The sequence below is a fragment of the Anoplopoma fimbria genome, unplaced genomic scaffold, assembly GCF_027596085.1.
Source record: "Anoplopoma fimbria isolate UVic2021 breed Golden Eagle Sablefish unplaced genomic scaffold, Afim_UVic_2022 Un_contig_11380_pilon_pilon, whole genome shotgun sequence".
Taxonomy (NCBI): Eukaryota; Metazoa; Chordata; class Actinopteri; order Perciformes; family Anoplopomatidae; genus Anoplopoma; species Anoplopoma fimbria.
Window position 1 is genome coordinate 1 of NW_026550800.1, and position 5,015 is coordinate 5,015.

The 5,015-nt window shown below is 43.2% G+C and overlaps 9 non-coding genes and 1 pseudogene across 9 annotated transcripts; all 10 read left to right on the forward strand.

Annotated features, from left to right (window-relative positions):
* The first annotated feature begins 324 nt into the window (after positions 1-324).
* LOC129115256 (5S ribosomal RNA) lies at positions 325-443 on the forward strand. Its single transcript, XR_008532954.1, has one exon. It is a non-coding gene; the product is annotated as a 5S ribosomal RNA (ribosomal RNA).
* Positions 444-884: 441 nt separating this feature from the next.
* On the forward strand, positions 885-1,003 carry LOC129115262 (5S ribosomal RNA). The gene has a single exon (XR_008532959.1). It is a non-coding gene; the product is annotated as a 5S ribosomal RNA (ribosomal RNA).
* A 380-nt stretch (positions 1,004-1,383) lies between these two features.
* Positions 1,384-1,502, forward strand: LOC129115263 (5S ribosomal RNA). Its single transcript, XR_008532960.1, has one exon. It is a non-coding gene; the product is annotated as a 5S ribosomal RNA (ribosomal RNA).
* A 379-nt stretch (positions 1,503-1,881) lies between these two features.
* LOC129115264 (5S ribosomal RNA) lies at positions 1,882-2,000 on the forward strand. The gene has a single exon (XR_008532961.1). It is a non-coding gene; the product is annotated as a 5S ribosomal RNA (ribosomal RNA).
* A 379-nt stretch (positions 2,001-2,379) lies between these two features.
* LOC129115265 (5S ribosomal RNA) lies at positions 2,380-2,498 on the forward strand. The gene has a single exon (XR_008532962.1). It is a non-coding gene; the product is annotated as a 5S ribosomal RNA (ribosomal RNA).
* Positions 2,499-2,878: 380 nt separating this feature from the next.
* On the forward strand, positions 2,879-2,998 carry LOC129115260 (5S ribosomal RNA). Its single transcript, XR_008532958.1, has one exon. It is a non-coding gene; the product is annotated as a 5S ribosomal RNA (ribosomal RNA).
* Positions 2,999-3,377: 379 nt separating this feature from the next.
* LOC129115257 (5S ribosomal RNA) lies at positions 3,378-3,496 on the forward strand. The gene has a single exon (XR_008532955.1). It is a non-coding gene; the product is annotated as a 5S ribosomal RNA (ribosomal RNA).
* A 378-nt stretch (positions 3,497-3,874) lies between these two features.
* LOC129115258 (5S ribosomal RNA) lies at positions 3,875-3,993 on the forward strand. Its single transcript, XR_008532956.1, has one exon. It is a non-coding gene; the product is annotated as a 5S ribosomal RNA (ribosomal RNA).
* A 378-nt stretch (positions 3,994-4,371) lies between these two features.
* LOC129115261 (5S ribosomal RNA) lies at positions 4,372-4,493 on the forward strand (annotated as a pseudogene).
* A 376-nt stretch (positions 4,494-4,869) lies between these two features.
* Positions 4,870-4,988, forward strand: LOC129115259 (5S ribosomal RNA). Its single transcript, XR_008532957.1, has one exon. It is a non-coding gene; the product is annotated as a 5S ribosomal RNA (ribosomal RNA).
* The last annotated feature ends 27 nt before the right edge of the window (positions 4,989-5,015 follow it).

The following is a 5,015-nucleotide window of genomic DNA, read 5'->3' on the forward strand; positions in this document are numbered from 1 at the left end:
GACAGGGTGGGAAGGATATAGCTAGATCATGACTTGCCGGTATAGAAATGACACAAATCCAGTTAAATGATGGCTTTCATCATTCCTAAGCTCATCGATCATTTTCTTTTCAATTTTATGCTAACGTATTCTACATTTCAACAGTAAATATTAATATTTTTACTGCACTACATTTGTGATCCTTATAGCCACTTTGTACATTCTGATTTGACATTTAAAAGCTGTGAGTGTGTCTGGAAATCTGCAGGCGCTCCCTGTATAGACGAAAGAGCAAAGCGTGGTGATATAGTATCTTTAAAAGGCCCTTTGGTAGGCACAATATTTGCTTACGGCCATACCACCCTGAACACGCCCGATCTCGTCTGATCTCGGAAGCTAAGCAGGGTCGGGCCTGGTCAGTACTTGGATGGGAGACCGCCTGGGAATACCAGGTGCTGTAAGCTTTTTCACTCCTCTTTACAAAAAGCAGAGGGCGCTGCTGCTTTTTCAGTGGACACCGATAAGCTTTTCACTCCTCTTTACAAAAAGCAGAGGGCGCTGCTGCTTTTTCAGTGGACACCGACAGGGTGGGAAGGATATAGCTAGATCATGACTTGCCGGTATAGAAATGACACAAATCCAGTTAAATGATGGCTTTCATCATTCCTAAGCTCATCGATCATTTTCTTTTCAATTTTATGCTAACGTATTCTACATTTCAACAGTAAATATTAATATTTTTACTGCACTACATTTGTGATCCTTATAGCCACTTTGTACATTCTGATTTGACATTTAAAAGCTGTGAGTGTGTCTGGAAATCTGCAGGCGCTCCCTGTATAGACGACAGAGCAAAGCGTGGTGATATAGTATCTTTAAAAGGACCTTTGGTAGGCACAATATTTGCTTACGGCCATACCACCCTGAACACGCCCGATCTCGTCTGATCTCGGAAGCTAAGCAGGGTCGGGCCTGGTCAGTACTTGGATGGGAGACCGCCTGGGAATACCAGGTGCTGTAAGCTTTTTTCACTCCTCTTTACAAAAAGCAGAGGGCGCTGCTGCTTTTTCAGTGGACACCGACAGGGTGGGAAGGATATAGCTAGATCATGACTTGCCGGTATAGAAATGACACAAATCCAGTTAAATGATGGCTTTCATCATTCCTAAGCTCATCGATCATTTTCTTTTCAATTTTATGCTAACGTATTCTACATTTCAACAGTAAATATTAATATTTTTACTGCACTACATTTGTGATCCTTATAGCCACTTTGTACATTCTGATTTGACATTTAAAAGCTGTGAGTGTGTCTGGAAATCTGCAGGCGCTCCCTGTATAGACGACAGAGCAAAGCGTGGTGATATAGTATCTTTAAAAGGACCTTTGGTAGGCACAATATTTGCTTACGGCCATACCACCCTGAACACGCCCGATCTCGTCTGATCTCGGAAGCTAAGCAGGGTCGGGCCTGGTCAGTACTTGGATGGGAGACCGCCTGGGAATACCAGGTGCTGTAAGCTTTTTTCACTCCTCTTTACAAAAAGCAGAGGCGCTGCTGCTTTTTCAGTGGACACCGACAGGGTGGGAAGGATATAGCTAGATCATGACTTGCCGGTATAGAAATGACACAAATCCAGTTAAATGATGGCTTTCATCATTCCTAAGCTCATCGATCATTTTCTTTTCAATTTTATGCTAACGTATTCTACATTTCAACAGTAAATATTAATATTTTTACTGCACTACATTTGTGATCCTTATAGCCACTTTGTACATTCTGATTTGACATTTAAAAGCTGTGAGTGTGTCTGGAAATCTGCAGGCGCTCCCTGTATAGACGAAAGAGCAAAGCGTGGTGATATAGTATCTTTAAAAGGCCCTTTGGTAGGCACAATATTTGCTTACGGCCATACCACCCTGAACACGCCCGATCTCGTCTGATCTCGGAAGCTAAGCAGGGTCGGGCCTGGTCAGTACTTGGATGGGAGACCGCCTGGGAATACCAGGTGCTGTAAGCTTTTTCACTCCTCTTTACAAAAAGCAGAGGGCGCTGCTGCTTTTTCAGTGGACACCGACAGGGTGGGAAGGAAATAGCTAGAACATGACTTGCCGGTATAGAAATGACACAAATCCAGTTAAATGATGGCTTTCATCATTCCTAAGCTCATCGATCATTTTCTTTTCAATTTTATGCTAACGTATTCTACATTTCAACAGTAAATATTAATATTTTTACTGCACTACATTTGTGATCCTTATAGCCACTTTGTACATTCTGATTTGACATTTAAAAGCTGTGAGTGTGTCTGGAAATCTGCAGGCGCTCCCTGTATAGACGACAGAGCAAAGCGTGGTGATATAGTATCTTTAAAAGGACCTTTGGTAGGCACAATATTTGCTTACGGCCATACCACCCTGAACACGCCCGATCTCGTCTGATCTCGGAAGCTAAGCAGGGTCGGGCCTGGTCAGTACTTGGATGGGAGACCGCCTGGGAATACCAGGTGCTGTAAGCTTTTTTCACTCCTCTTTACAAAAAGCAGAGGGCGCTGCTGCTTTTTCAGTGGACACCGACAGGGTGGGAAGGATATAGCTAGATCATGACTTGCCGGTATAGAAATGACACAAATCCAGTTAAATGATGGCTTTCATCATTCCTAAGCTCATCGATCATTTTCTTTTCAATTTTATGCTAACGTATTCTACATTTCAACAGTAAATATTAATATTTTTACTGCACTACATTTGTGATCCTTATAGCCACTTTGTACATTCTGATTTGACATTTAAAAGCTGTGAGTGTGTCTGGAAATCTGCAGGCGCTCCCTGTATAGACGACAGAGCAAAGCGTGGTGATATAGTATCTTTAAAAGGACCTTTGGTAGGCACAATATTTGCTTACGGCCATACCACCCTGAACACGCCCCGATCTCGTCTGATCTCGGAAGCTAAGCAGGGTCGGGCCTGGTCAGTACTTGGATGGGAGACCGCCTGGGAATACCAGGTGCTGTAAGCTTTTTCACTCCTCTTTACAAAAAGCAGAGGGCGCTGCTGCTTTTTCAGTGGACACCGACAGGGTGGGAAGGATATAGCTAGATCATGACTTGCCGGTATAGAAATGACACAAATCCAGTTAAATGATGGCTTTCATCATTCCTAAGCTCATCGATCATTTTCTTTTCAATTTTATGCTAACGTATTCTACATTTCAACAGTAAATATTAATATTTTTACTGCACTACATTTGTGATCCTTATAGCCACTTTGTACATTCTGATTTGACATTTAAAAGCTGTGAGTGTGTCTGGAAATCTGCAGGCGCTCCCTGTATAGACGACAGAGCAAAGCGTGGTGATATAGTATCTTTAAAAGGCCCTTTGGTAGGCACAATATTTGCTTACGGCCATACCACCCTGAACACGCCCGATCTCGTCTGATCTCGGAAGCTAAGCAGGGTCGGGCCTGGTCAGTACTTGGATGGGAGACCGCCTGGGAATACCAGGTGCTGTAAGCTTTTTCACTCCTCTTTACAAAAAGCAGAGGGCGCTGCTGCTTTTTCAGTGGACACCGACAGGGTGGGAAGGATATAGCTAGATCATGACTTGCCGGTATAGAAATGACACAAATCCAGTTAAATGATGGCTTTCATCATTCCTAAGCTCATCGATCATTTTCTTTTCAATTTTATGCTAACGTATTCTACATTTCAACAGTAAATATTAATATTTTTACTGCACTACATTTGTGATCCTTATAGCCACTTTGTACATTCTGATTTGACATTTAAAAGCTGTGAGTGTGTCTGGAAATCTGCAGGCGCTCCCTGTATAGACGACAGAGCAAAGCGTGGTGATATAGTATCTTTAAAGGACCTTTGGTAGGCACAATATTTGCTTACGGCCATACCACCCTGAACACGCCCGATCTCGTCTGATCTCGGAAGCTAAGCAGGGTCGGGCCTGGTCAGTACTTGGATGGGAGACCGCCTGGGAATACCAGGTGCTGTAAGCTTTTTTCACTCCTCTTTACAAAAAGCAGAGGCGCTGCTGCTTTTTCAGTGGACACCGACAGGGTGGGAAGGATATAGCTAGATCATGACTTGCCGGTATAGAAATGACACAAATCCAGTTAAATGATGGCTTTCATCATTCCTAAGCTCATCGATCATTTTCTTTTCAATTTTATGCTAACGTATTCTACATTTCAACAGTAAATATTAATATTTTTACTGCACTACATTTGTGATCCTTATAGCCACTTTGTACATTCTGATTTGACATTTAAAAGCTGTGAGTGTGTCTGGAAATCTGCAGGCGCTCCCTGTATAGACGACAGAGCAAAGCGTGGTGATATAGTATCTTTAAAAGGACCTTTGGTAGGCACAATGTTGCTTACGGCCATACCACCCTGAACACGCCCGATCTCGTCTGATCTCGGAAGCTAAGCAGGAGTCGGGCCTGGTCAGTACTTGGATAGAGGAGACCGCCTGGGAATACCAGGTGCTGTAAGCTTTTTCACTCCTCTTTACAAAAGCAGGGCGCTGCTGCTTTCAGTGGACACCCGACAGGGTGGGAAGGATATAGCTAGATCATGACTTGCCGGTATAGAAATGGCACAAATCCAGTTAAATGATGGCTTTCATCATTCCTAAGCTCATCGATCATTTTCTTTTCAATTTTATGCTAACGTATTCTACATTTCACACAGTAAATATTAATATTTTTACTGCACTACATTTGTGATCCTTATAGCCACTTTGCACATTCTGATTTGACATTTAAAAGCTGTGAGTGTGTCTGGAAATCTGCAGGCGCTCCCTGTATAGACGACAGAGCAAAGCGTGGTGATATAGTATCTTTAAAAGGACCTTTGGTAGGCACAATATTTGCTTACGGCCATACCACCCTGAACACGCCCGATCTCGTCTGATCTCGGAAGCTAAGCAGGGTCGGGCCTGGTCAGTACTTGGATGGGAGACCGCCTGGGAATACCAGGTGCTGTAAGCTTTTTCACTCCTCTTTACAAAAAGCAGA